This window comes from Equus quagga, chromosome 5, assembly GCF_021613505.1.
Source record: "Equus quagga isolate Etosha38 chromosome 5, UCLA_HA_Equagga_1.0, whole genome shotgun sequence".
NCBI classification, from domain to species: domain Eukaryota; kingdom Metazoa; phylum Chordata; class Mammalia; order Perissodactyla; family Equidae; genus Equus; species Equus quagga.
Window position 1 is genome coordinate 28198309 of NC_060271.1, and position 13204 is coordinate 28211512.

Sequence of the window (13204 nt, forward strand, 5' to 3'; positions counted from 1 at the left end):
GCTGCAGCATGGGGACAGGACCCAGGGGCAGTAAGAGCTGCAGCATGGGGACAGGACCCATGGGCAGTGAAGGGCTGCAGCATGGGGACAGGACCCATGGACAGTAAGAGCTGCAATAGGTTGAGGGCAGGGCTAAATTTATAAGGCATAGGTATGTGAGTTATTTCGTTGCTAGACAAAGGAAAGATTATGTAAAAACGTCGTTAAAATGGTGTCAGTGCAGGTGGGGTCTGGTTATCGGGTGGTCCTATAACTTTGGATACGAATCGGGTCGGATCAGGTCAGGACACCTATGCTTCCAAGAGGATGATATAGGTCGGTATGTAGGGCAGGACACCTTGGGCTTCTCTCCCTGGGGCAGCCTTGATCCTCATCAACTGGACCTCTTGCTCTTTCCCTGGCGGACCCTTAGAATGCCCGCTGTCACCACTGTGCAGGCCTGGGCGGGGGGAGCCTGAACCTCCTTGGTCGTGTAATCCAAGTAAACACAGGCCCCTAGCCGTTAAGTCAATATTCCCTAGCACAGATGGGGCTGGGGTTCTCAAATAAAGCCGTGGAGCATAGTAGTTAAGAATGTTCCTCTGGAGTCCTACAGACCTGCCATCTCCTACCTGTGTGTGCCCTAGCACAAGTTCCTTCACTTTTCTGTGACTCAGTTTCCTCCCTCACAAACTGAAATGATAACAGCACCTACCTCATGGGGTTTTTGTTGGGAGATGAGATGAGAGCCAGCTCTGAAGGCTTAGTGGTTAAAGTTCGGTGCTCTCACTGCTTCGGTGCCCTGGGTTTGTTTCCCGGTCGTGGAACCACACCACTGGTCTGTCAGTTGCCATGCTGTGGTGGTGGCTCACACAGGAGAACTAGAAGGACTTATAACTAGGATATAAACCATGCCCTGGGGCTTTGGGGAGAAAAAAAAAATAGAGGAAGACTGGCAACAGATGTTAGCTCAGGGCAAATGCTTCCCTGCAAAAAAAGGGGAAAAAAGATACTGATCGCTCCAAAAAAGAGAGAGAGATGAGATGAAATAATGAATGGAAAGCGTGAACGTGCTCCCTGGCACATGGTGGGCCCTCAGTAGATAATTATGATTAAGGACTTGCATAAAGCAGAGAGGAAATTGCCAAATAACAACCAGGAATTAGATAATCGACCTTTGGAGTCAGGGTTTACTTTCTGGGGCTCACATACCCGGTTCTTCCTTTCTCCCAAGGGTGGGTACCCTGCCCCCAGGAGCATACACCCTCTACTTGTGCCATTCGCATCTTCTTGCCTTGAACAGCATCAAGGCCTGAGAGAGATGGACAACTCCTCCCCCAGCAGCTCTCAGGCTGAATGACACTGAAAATGATGCGTCTTTAAGGGGATACAGTGCCTCCCACAGGATCCCGTGAGGCCTGCGCAGGATAACACCTTGCCTTCATTCTGCAGGCACTGAGCAGGCACTCAGTCTGTGTCAGGCACTGAGCCAGGTGCTGAGGATACCCCAGTGGAATGGACCCAGTTCCCACCTACTGGAAGCTCACAGTGCACAAATTAGGAGCCCCCAAATCACTCATGACCCCTGCTTCTCCCTCTGTGTCACCACCTCCTCACTCCCATCTCCTGTCACCTGTCCTGGCCCTTGTCAGCCTTCACAGACCACAATCATCCTGTCTACAAAGTACGACGCAGAATGATGAACACAGACCAGAATTCACTAATACAACAAGCCAGGGGATGCTACTGCACTTTTAAACTCCTTCTTGGCAACAGCCTTCAGACACAAAGCTGATCCCTGGCCCAGCTCCAGGGTGGGGCTCCTCAGCCATGTTACTTGCCCTCTGAGTCCCAGCTTCCTCGTTTTTAAAACTGGGGGGGGTTAGATACCATTGTCTCCGGGGCGCCTCCTGCTCTAAAACCACTGAGCCTGAAGCACATGCTTCTGAATCCCCTTGTTCCTGTCAGATCCCGGCCCTCCAAGAGTGGATTTTATTTTTGGAAGCTGCCAAAAGCCACCTTGCGGTGCCAACTTTGGTGACTAGGGTGGGTGACGGTGCTGAGAGATGCCATGTTTGGTCACAAATGAGGGTAACTAGAAACTAGCAGGGCAGTTCCTCACTCTGGGACCACACCCTAAGACAAGTCCAAAAATAGATCCCATCTGTGTGGCTGACTTGATGGAAAACAACGTTGAGGTCCTCTGTCCTCACCATCTTTCTGGACCTCAGTGTCCTAGTCTATAAAATGGAGGGGGAGAAAAGTTGGACTCTCAACCAGACCTAGAATGTCTTTCCCAAGTGCTCAAGTTAGAGGTGTCTTGCTCTTTAACAAAATCCCTTTAGCTAGGTATTTCTTTTATTCTTTAAGGGCCTCTTTGGCCCCCAGAACTTGAAAGTCCGCTCACTCCCTCTCCAGGCAGCCCTCATACAATTCCATGGTGCTATGTGCTAGTATGGCCACCAGGTGGCAGTACAGTCCCATCCAGGAATCTTCATCAGCCTGCATCATCCTTGAACAGCTCCACAATTTCCAAGAGCCCTCCCTGAGGCAGACGCCACTACAGATGGATGCTCAGACCTTGCCCACGCTCTGAAGCAGGAGCTCCTGAAGCTCACGGGAGTGGTCAATCCTGAGGATGCCTGCAGGGCCCGCACCCTTCTCTCCCTTCCAGGAGAGGTGAGAGCTGCAACGCTGAGCTCTCCACACTCCTGAGCACAGCATTCAGGACTCTCTGCAAATAGGTCTCACCTCCAGGCCCACAACCTTGTTCTCCCCGACCTGAGCCACAGGGATTTACAGGAAATGAGAGGAGCTCTTCACACAAGCACATACTTCTTGACTGGGAAGCAGAGGGGATGCCAGGATCAGGGCAACCCTGGACCCAGCCTTGAAGGGGACCTGGACCAGCAGAGGGCCTGGGTCAGCAGTAGCTGGAGTGAGCTGAGGCAGAGGAGGCCTGTGGCTTCCTGTGAAGAACTGAAGAGCCACTTCCTTTAAGCAGATGGCTGTGGGGGAGGGGCAGAAGATTAGGGAGCATGGGCTTCCTGGTTTAGCGGGAAAGAAAGGGGACCCCAAGAAGTACCCATGAAGAGGCTCAGAGCAGCCTTCTATTTCTCTTCCCTCTGGGGTCTCCAGGGAGCAGACAATGCAGACAGGCAGGGTCACACCCTTCCAATGTGCTGTGAAGCCACAGAAAGGGGTTAGGGTAGGGGCAGGCTGATTTGTATAAGGCCAGTAAAGAAATGGAGCCATGGGGCCGGCCTCATGGCCGAGGGGTTAAAGTTCTGCATGCTCTGCTTCAGCGGCCTGGGGTTTGCAGGCCCAGATCCCGGGTGCGGACCTACTCCACTCATCAGCCATGCTGTGGAGCCATCCCATGTACAAAAAATAGAGGAGGACTGGACAGGTGTTAGCTCAGGGCTAATCTTCCTCACAAAAAAAACCAACGACAAAAAAGAAATGGAGCCTTGGTTACTCCAAGAAGTGAGCCCAAGCACTCAGCTCCAAGTACCAAAGTCCAAGTATCCAGCCCCAGTAACCCGGCCCCAGGTACTTGGCCTCAAATATCTGCCCCAAATTCTCTGCTCCAAGCACCAGCTCCCAGTGGGTTGTCCAGTGCCAGACAGAAACTGGCAGGGGCCCAGTGGCTCTTCAGCTGTGTGGGGACATGGCCCCATAGGAGAGCTTGTCCTTGATCATTCTCCCAGGATGTATTTACTGGACTGACTCTTCCCCTGTAGCCAGCACTAAGGAAATGCCAGCCTAGCCATGGTGAATAATCACAAAACCCAAACTGGTGCAATTTTACTGCCTTTTTTCTATTCACACATATTTGCTTGTCCAGCACACCCACATTCAGTGGAGAACCAGATCTCCCCAACAGGGTCAGAGGCAGGAGGTCAGGACCAGGCAGGCCTCCTGAAACTGGCCCGAGGCAGAGAGGCAGGGGCTTGGTTTGGGGCCCACCACCCTTTAGCATCACTGCACGGCTGTCTGGGCCTCTGCCTCACCTGTCTGCCAGCACACAGCCCTTGTCTGCCTCTCTCAGGGGTGGGTGTGAGGAGGAGGGAAAGAAGTCTCCGCAGAGGGCAGGGGTATCTGCCAGGGGCTGCTCAGCTATAGGTCACAGCAAGATGGGTAGGTGGCAGTGGTGGTGACATCACTGGTTTTGTTCTTAGTGGATATGAGGATGTAGCCCCTGGTGTCCCACAGTGGCAACCATGAGTTCTTGATGAGCCAGAAGGGCTCACCTCCTCATACCCACAGCCCCCCAGGAGCACAGATCCGTCCAGCTGCTCCAGTGCTGACCTGGGGAAGGGGCCGAGCATCTTCACTCAGCCATGATTTCTCACGCAGTCTCTTGGAACCCACTGACTCAAGCCCGTTCCTCCCTCAGTCTTCCCCACCTCGGGCAAAGGCACCTCCAGGCAGGCATCTACCTAAGCCAGACATTCGCCCAAAGGCTTTCCCCCCTGAACTTTCTTCTTCACTCTTTGGTCTCCGCTCAAATGTCACCTACCCAGAGAAGCCCTCCACGACCACCTACTTTGCTCCTCTCTACTACAGTGGTTCCCAAACTTATCTGCTCCTGGAATTACCTGGGGGCTTCAAAACGTACTGACACCTGTGTCTCACCCACAGAGATTGTGATTTAAGTGGTCTGGGGTGCAGCCTGGACTTCAGAATTTTCAAAAAAATTTCCAGGTGATTCTAACGTGCAGATAAGTGTGAGAAGCACTGTGCCAGCACATGACCCTGTTTTATTTTCTGTATAAGGCCAGTAAAGAAATAGAGTCTTGGTTACTCCAAGAAGCAGGCCCAAGCACCCAGCCCTAAGTACCCAAGTCCAAGTACTCAGCCTCAGAACTAAGTCCCAAACACCCAGGTCCTAGGGGTTATGTAAATTAACTCATTTAATCCTTACAACAATGTTCTTGAGCGTTGCTAGGATCCTCATTTTACAGATGAAGAAATCAAGGCATAGAGAGGTTAAATAACTCCCCTATGGTAAACAGCTAGCAAGTGACAGTGCAGGGTTTTGAACTCAGACAGTCTCTCTAGAACAGTGCCTGGAACCCAGAGGGGACTCTATAAATAATTGTCGAATAAAGGAACTTAATCTCCCTCTGCCTCACCCATCCCCCACATTCAATCCAGCAACCAGCCAGCCTGTAGATTCTATCTTCTAATAATTTCTTGAGTCTGTTCATGACTCTCCACCCACACGACCCCTCTCTCATCGTCTAGCTAGCTCCCCTCAGGCCTGGAGGACACCTGCAAGGTCCTTCTAATGGGTCTCCCTGTGTCCGCTCTTGCCCCTTGTGTCCACTTTTGTCTATTCTCCACACAGAGCCAGGAAGATCTTAAAACACATTAGATCAAGTGACACCCCCCGGCTTAAAGCCCCCAGTGGCTGCCCACCATACTTAACAAATAAGTTGAATAAAATTCTGCTTCTTTACTCTGGCCTTCAAGGTCTTCAATCATCTGCTCCCCCAAACCTCCATAGTTTTAGCTCAGTGCTTCCCCTCCCCCAACTCTCTTCTAGCCAGAACCTTCTTTCTCCTTCCCAGAACTCCCCAGGTGCCAGCCAACCTCAACGCCTTTCCACAAGCTCTTCTCTCTGCTTGGAACACTTCTGTTGTTTCAGGAGTCCGCTCGAATGTAACTTCTCCAGAGACCTGAGCCCCCAATGTAAATTAAACACTCTTTATTCCAGCAGCCTGTACCTTATGTTCCTAGAATTGATCACAATTGTAATAAAGGCATGATTGGTGTAAGCATTTGTTACTGTCAGACTTCCTCACTAGACTCCGAGCTCCCCGTGCACAAGCACAGGCCTCGTCGTTATTTATCGCGAGCACCCAGCTCAGCGCCTGGCACACAGGAGGTACCCAATAGCTTTGGTCCAGTGGATGGACAGATAGATGGACAGATGGATGGACAGACGGATGAGTGGATGAGGAATGATTGAGTGAATAAACACATTTTAAAATTGGGAACCTATTCACCTGCCTGTATTTCTCAGGGCAGTTATAATGTGCCCGATTCATGGGAGTTATTTCACCCTTCGAGAGCCCCTACCCACCTGCTCCCCATGGCCTTTCCCAGACAAGGCCACGAGGCGGGGCTTCCGGGCCGGTTGCGTGACGTCACAGAGGGAGGCGTGCCCGGAGCCAGCCTCTGCTTCCCGATTGGCGGGCGCGGGCGGCGCGGCCACACTCACCGCCACTGCTGTCGGAGCGGACGCCTTGGGAGTAGAAGGCGGAGTGGGGCGGGCCTCTCCGTAGGCAGCGCGAGGCAGTGCGCAGTAGAGCGGCTTCAACGAGTCGCGGTCCCCCGAGGGCACGTTCCGGTAGCGCCGAGCGTTTGGGGAGGCTCACGCCTTTCCGCGGGAAGATGGGACAGCGGAGGAGTGCGCGCTGCGGTTAGACCGCTCCCTGCAGCGGCAGGACAGAGTGTGACCAAGCTTCCGGGAGGTCACTCGAGCGTGGCTATTTCGGGCCTCTGACCTCAGCGAGGAAAGTCCCAAAAACACAGCCCCACCCTCCCCCTCACTCTCCAGAACACGCTCCGCCCCTTCCCTCCAGCCCAAACTCAGACCTAAAAGAGCTGCCGGACGAGGAGTCTGCAGACCTGGTTTCTAGCCTTAGCTCTGTGTGACCCGGCGCAAGAGTCATGCTTTCTGGACTTCAGTCTGCTCATCTGCAGACTGAAGCGGTACCTGCATTCAATGATGTAATGTATAAAGTGCCCAGCGCTGGACTGGCACGTACGAGGCGCTCAGTAGATGCTGATTTCTTTCTCCCTGATCCTGACCCTGCCACTGATTGGGTCTGTGGTCCGGAGCAATTTCGCTTAGCTTCTGGGGGCTCACTTCCCCATCCTAGAATGAGAGAATTGTCCTTCTAGCCCTGAGGTTCTGGGAGCTAAGACTTCTTGAGTCACTCAGTGAGTGATGAGCTGAGACCAGACCCCACGTGCTGGTGTCACTTGACTTCTCGGAGGTCCCTCTAACAAAGGAGCTTCCTCATCCTCCCAGAGATGGCTCTAATGAGGTTGTGCTTAAGAGGGCTAGACCTCCCAGAGGTTCTGCCGGGTCTTAGGGTCTGCAGGGACCTTAAAGGGCATCCCAGACAACCTTCCTCAATGTTCCTTCCAAAGTTGGGTCACTCCCCTGCATAAAACCTTTCCATGGCTCCCTATGGCCCTCAGGCTACTCAGCAAGACCCTGGGCTTCTAGTCTCAGCCGAGCCCCCTCCCCTCTCTCCCAGCCAGGTTCTAGCCAGACTGAGCTGCTTTCAGCTCTCTTTCCTCTCTTCCAGGTGTTTGCACAGATGGTTCCCTCCCTGCCGCATCCTCTTTCACCTGGCTAACTCCTCATCCTTGACCATCATGGGACGCGGTGGATCCTGACCCCTAATATAGGTCCCCGTTCACTTGAGAACTGGTGAGTGACTCCTGACCTCACCCAGCTCAGCCACTGCCCTTCTTACTTCCTACCCTCTAGCCATGCTGAACGTTCAGCTCCTTGAAAATGCAGGGCTCTCTCTTGCCTCTTGGCTCTCGCACCTGCTGTTCCCTCAGACCTAAACACTCTTTTCTTCCCTACCTAACTCATACTTGTCCTTCAAATCTCAGTTTCTGGGGCCAGTCCCATGGCCGAGTGGTTGAGTTAGCTGCCCTGCTTCAGTGGCCCAGGGTTTCACCGGTTCGGATCCTGGGCGCGAGCGTGGCACTGCTCATCAGGCCATGCTGAGGCGGCATCCCACATGCCACAACTAGAAGGACCCACAACTAAAAATATGCAACTATGAACCGGGGGACTTTGTGGAGAAGGAAAAATAAAATGTTAAAAAAATCTCAGTTTCCTTCCTCCCAGGGGTGGGGATGAGGGGTTCATTGACCAGGCCCCACGATATCAAGTACACACTTTCTTGCCACTATTTAATATCTATCGAATGAGTGAGTGAGTGAATCCTTGCCCAGTGCTTGTCCAGTCTCTGCTTACATACATCAGAGGCAGGGAGCTTGCGCCTTTTGAAGCAGCCTACTCCATCTGCCCATTAGAAGGCCTTCGATTCCTGCCCGCTCCCAACCAATGCTCAAGAGATTCCCTGAAACTGAGGCCCAGAGTAAGCAAGTACATTGAGGTACTGGGTGCAGAGGCAGGGTCCACGTGCCTGTCCTGAGGGCTCATGCAGGCTTACCCATAGGGCCCATAGGCGTCAGCAAAGACCAGATCCCCCACAGCCGGGATCCACTTGTAGGCCTGGGACTCGAGACACTGTCACAGCTCATGTTCTCTTTCACCTAGAAGCAGCCAATCAGCCTCTTCTGGGGACAGGGACATGAGCAACCCAGTCTGAGTTGGGGGAGGCCACGAAGGAAGCATTTTCAGATAGCACTGGACTCCAATTGCCTCATTCAACCCCATGCCAGCCCTGTGAGGCAGGAGATGCTGTTCCCATTTTACAGGTGCACAAACTGAAGTTTCTGGATGGATGCTATTTACCTAAGGTCACACAGTGAGATGGTGGCAAAGCCGGGCTGAACTTCAAAGCCCAACCTCTTTCCTCTGCCCCTCAGCTTGGTGCCTCTTGTCTGCCTACCCTGATCCCGGGCCCATTCTTCCCGAAGCATCATGAGGTCCTAAAGGGTCCCATGGCTCCTGTTCCCCTCAGTGGGGTCTGACCCCACTGGGGTCTCCGCAGCTGTGCCTGGGCAACAGCTAAAAGCTGGCTGAATGCCAGGAGTCATCATCCCTTCCTTCCGCACTTTGTCACTCCCCAAAACTGTAGAGGGACTCAGACCAGAATTGGTCTTATAGACACCAAGCCCCTGAATCTGGGCTGGGCCACTTATTCACTGTGTGACCTTGGGTGAGTTCCTTTCCTTCTTGGAGCCTCACTTTATCATCTGTAAAGGGGGCAAATTATCCCTTCCCAGGGCGTCAGTGTGCCAGAGTTTAGGAAAGTTGCTCTCTCTCCTGGGCCACCTCACCCTTGAACCCTCTCATTTTGAGGAACAGAGCTTCCCTCCAGGGTCCCTGTGGGGGCAAAACTCCAGCATAAACCATGTAGCCTGGTCCTTGATGGGGGTCACAGATCCTGATTTGGGTGGGCAGCAGGTTGGGGACCCAGCTTCCCCAGCTTCAGCCCCTCTTGGCCTCTGTCCCTGCTAGGGAGCTGGCTCCCTCATCACACTGCTCCCTCTACTGTCTGTGGCCTTGCAGAGCCATTCGCCAGGGGATTCTGCCTTTCCTGCCTCCTCCAGTCTGTCCTCCCTCCCCTCTTCCTCGCACAAATGTTTATCCGTGCCTACTTTGTACATATATCACTGAATAACCTCACTGCCTGTCCTTGCAAAGCTCACAGTTCAGTAAAGGAGATGGACAAGAAAACCAAGTTACAATTCATTCACCCATCCCAGATCCTGTGGCCCTCCCTGCCACTGCCCTCACCCAGACAGTCTCCTGTCCCCACTGTGGCCTGAGCCATCCTGTTAAAAGGGAGGTCAGAACATGTCACTCTTCTGCTCAGCCCCCTCCCATGGCTCCCCACCTCAAAGGTAAAGCCAGCGTCCTTGCTGTGACCTGCAAGGCCTGCCTGATCGACCTTCTTGCCTCCCACTCTCCCCTCTGAACACTCCACTCCAGCTGCACTGGCTGCCTTGCTGTTTTTCTACATGCCAGGCATGCTCCTGTCTCAGCCTTTGCATTTGTCCTTGGTCCTGCTGGGCATGTCTTCCCAGGTACCCATGCGGCCTCCCTCCCTTCACAAAGGTGTCTCCACCTCGTCCAGGGGCCTTCCCTGCCTGCCCATCTAAATGCTACCCCCTACTTGCCTTCTGCTTTATTTATTTTTCCTTGGCACTACCAAGTGACAGGTAATTATTTTTTTATTGTCTGTTTCCCTACAGGGGTATAAGTCCCATGAGATCTCCTGAGGTTCCCCAACTCTCAGAAAAAAAAAAAAAGAAGAAGAAGAAGAGAGAGAGAAAAGAATACCAGGAAACTATGAAAAAAAGAAAAAGGAACACTAATCTTGCTACTATAGATAGTAGTATTTCAAGCCTCAATAGTTAAAACAACTTGATTTGGGTGCAGGAAGAGACAAACAGACCAATGGACTGGAATAGAATGTCCAGAAATAGACCCAATTGTACAGAGATTTAGTATTTGATAAAGGTGGCATCTCAAAGTGGAGAACAGGCTAATAAACAGTGTTAGGACAACTGGGTAGCCAAGAGGGAAAAAAAAATTGGATCTGTGCTTCACCTCGAGTACCAGGCTAAGATCCAAAAGGATCAAAGATGTAAATGTTTGAAAAATCAAAATTAAACCAGAAAAGCACTAGAGGAAAACATGAGGAGACTCTATCATCTCATCATGGGAAAAGTCTAACCATGACTCAAAAACCAAAAAACCACAAAAAATGATTGATAAGGTCAACTATATAAAAATCAAAAACTTTGCATGGTAAAACACTATAAATAAAGTCATAAGACAAATGACAAATAGAGGGAAATATTTGCAACTCACATCACAGACAGAGGGTCATCTCTTTATAAAGAATTCCTGGAAATTCATTAAAAGGATCAACAGTCAATAGAAACAGGCATAGGATATGAACTGACAGTTTCCAGAAAAGAAAGTACAAATGGCTTCTAAACGTATGAAGCTCTCTCGAAAGAAATGAAAATCAGGAAAACCACACTGAGATACCATTTCTTATCAGTCTGGCAAAAAATCCAGAAGTTTACCATACTTTCTGTAAGGAAACAGTACTCTCACACATGTGAACATAAATTGGTATAGGTCCCCAAAAAGGCATTTTGGCAAAATCTATCATAATTATAAATGCATCCAGATATCCTACTTCTGAGAATTTATCCTTCAGACATGCTTTTACAAGTGAGAAATGATGTATGTATAGAGTTATTCTCTGCAGCACTGTTTGAAATAGCAAAAGACTGGAAACAACTGTCCATTAGTAGGGATTATGTTAGGTGGAGTATAGTCCATCCATTTAATGGAATATTACGCAACTATGAAAAAGAATGAGGGAGATCTGTGTGTCCTGTTGGGAAAGCTCTGTAAAGTGTATTAACTTTACAAAGCAAGGTGCAGAGCAGCATATATGATATTCTACCTTTTGTAGATTATATATTTATAATCTTACTGAGTAGCAACAGAATTAGTGATTAAGTGCACAGACTCAGCCAGATACCCTGAGTTCAAATACACCTTCTGGTACTATACTGGGCTGAATAGTGTCCCACCAAAATTCATGTCCACCTGGAACCTGTGCATGTGACCTTATTTGGAAATAGGGTCTTTGCAGATGGAAGTTAGGAGGTCATATCTGATTAGGGTGGACTCTAAATCCAATATGACTGTTTCCTTACAAGAAGAGGAAAATTTGGACACAGAGACAGACACACAGTAGAGAAGGCCATATGAAGGCAGAGGCAGAGGTCGGAGTGGTGCCTCTGCAAGCCAAGGAACGCCGAGGATTGCTGGCAACCACCTGAAGCTAGCAGAGAGGCATGGAACAAACTCTCCCCAGAGCTTCTAAAAGGAACGAACGCGGCCAACACCTCAACTTTGGACTTCTGGCCTCCAGAACTGTGCGAGAATAAGTTTCTGTTGTTTGAAGCCACCCAGTTTGTGGTAATTTATGATGGCAGCCCTAGGATACTAAGATAGCTACTTAGAAACTGTGCAATCTTGGGCAAGAAACTTAGCCTCTCTGTGCCCTGATTTCCTCCCCTGCAAAATAAGGCTAATAGTACTTCCCTCACAGGGTTGGGTTATAAGGATTAAATGAGTTAATCCTTTAAGGAATTTAGGATAAGGTCTGACATGTAATAAGTGCTATACAAATGTTAACTGAATATAAGCTTGTGTTTGCATAAGGAAACCTTGGAAGGGCAACCAAGAAGCTAATACATGTGGTTGCTGGAAGGGAGGGAATAAGGAGATGGGGGACAGACGGGAGCAAGGCTTTGCACAGCCTTTGCATTTTTCAGCCTTTTTATGTATTTCTTTTTGAACATTTGAATGTATTATCTGTTTAAAATTATTTAAATAATCATATTATAAATCATATTACTCTCCTGCTCAGAAGCCCTTCACTGGTTTCCCATCACATGTGTAACAAAATCAAATGTCCTTACTGTGGCTGACAAGTGTCCACCAGAATGTGAGCACCCCTTTCCACCCAGCTCTCCGTTCACTTCCACGCATTTACTCTCTGCTAGCTGCACAGGCGGCCTTGCTGTTCCCAGAGCCTGCCAGGTACGCTTCCACCTCAGGGCCTTTGCACTGGCTGTTCCTTCACTTCATTCAGGTTTCTGCTGAATGTCACCTCTGCAGAGAGGCCGCCTCTCACCTAAAAAAGAAAAAAGAAGGCAGCCCTGACTCCCGATTGCCACCATGCTCTATCCCTCCCTCACTTTAATTTTTATACAAATCATGGATCACCTCTGACATTACATATCTGTTGATTGTCTCCTCCCGCTTCTAAGTTCCAGGAGGGGAGAGATTGTCTGTCTTGTTCACAGCTGCATCCTTAGTCCCCAACACAGAGCCTGGCACATTCAATAAATATTTGTTGAATGAGTGGATGAAACGAGACATCATAGGTTAAGTGCTTAGCATGGTACCTGGCACACAGTAGAAAGTTCCCTATTATTCCCTTCCCTTGGACATCTTCACACTCTTCTTACCCTCCACCCCACCCCCGGGAATCCCTCCCACGTGACCCTATGGGCTCCTTCTCTCAGGCCCCTTTTCTCTTCCACCTCTATTCTCTCCTTTGCAAGTGGCCTTTACGTTCTGCTGTTGACCTGGGGCTGTGACATGTCTCCTCCATTAGACAATGGTTCCCCTGTGCAGGAACTGTGGGAACTGTGGTTTGGCCTCGCTCTGACTCCCTCTTTTCCCGGGGCTCAGCCTTTGGAGCTACCCACAGAACCACTGTGTCATTTCCTGACTCTAGTAAGGAATTCCAGGCTTGTTCCACGTCTCTCTCAGTAAGTCCCTCTGCAGTCTGACTGAAGTCATTCTTGCTACAATAAAGAATGAGTTTCTTCTGAGTTCTCTAGGACCTCTGAGAAAGCAGCTGGACCGATTTTTTCCTGTAATCTTTGTTGGTTGTCTAGGGGGACTTGGAGGTTGCCCCTCACCATGGTGTCTCCAGTCCAGGCTCTCAGGCAG

The 13204-nt window shown here is 50.4% G+C and overlaps 1 long non-coding RNA gene across 1 annotated transcript; it reads left to right on the plus strand.

Annotated features, from left to right (window-relative positions):
* The first annotated feature begins 6259 nt into the window (after positions 1-6259).
* On the plus strand, positions 6260-12051 carry LOC124238822 (uncharacterized). Its single transcript, XR_006888408.1, has 3 exons — positions 6260-6337; positions 7308-7432; positions 9904-12051. It is a non-coding gene; the product is annotated as an uncharacterized LOC124238822 (long non-coding RNA).
* The last annotated feature ends 1153 nt before the right edge of the window (positions 12052-13204 follow it).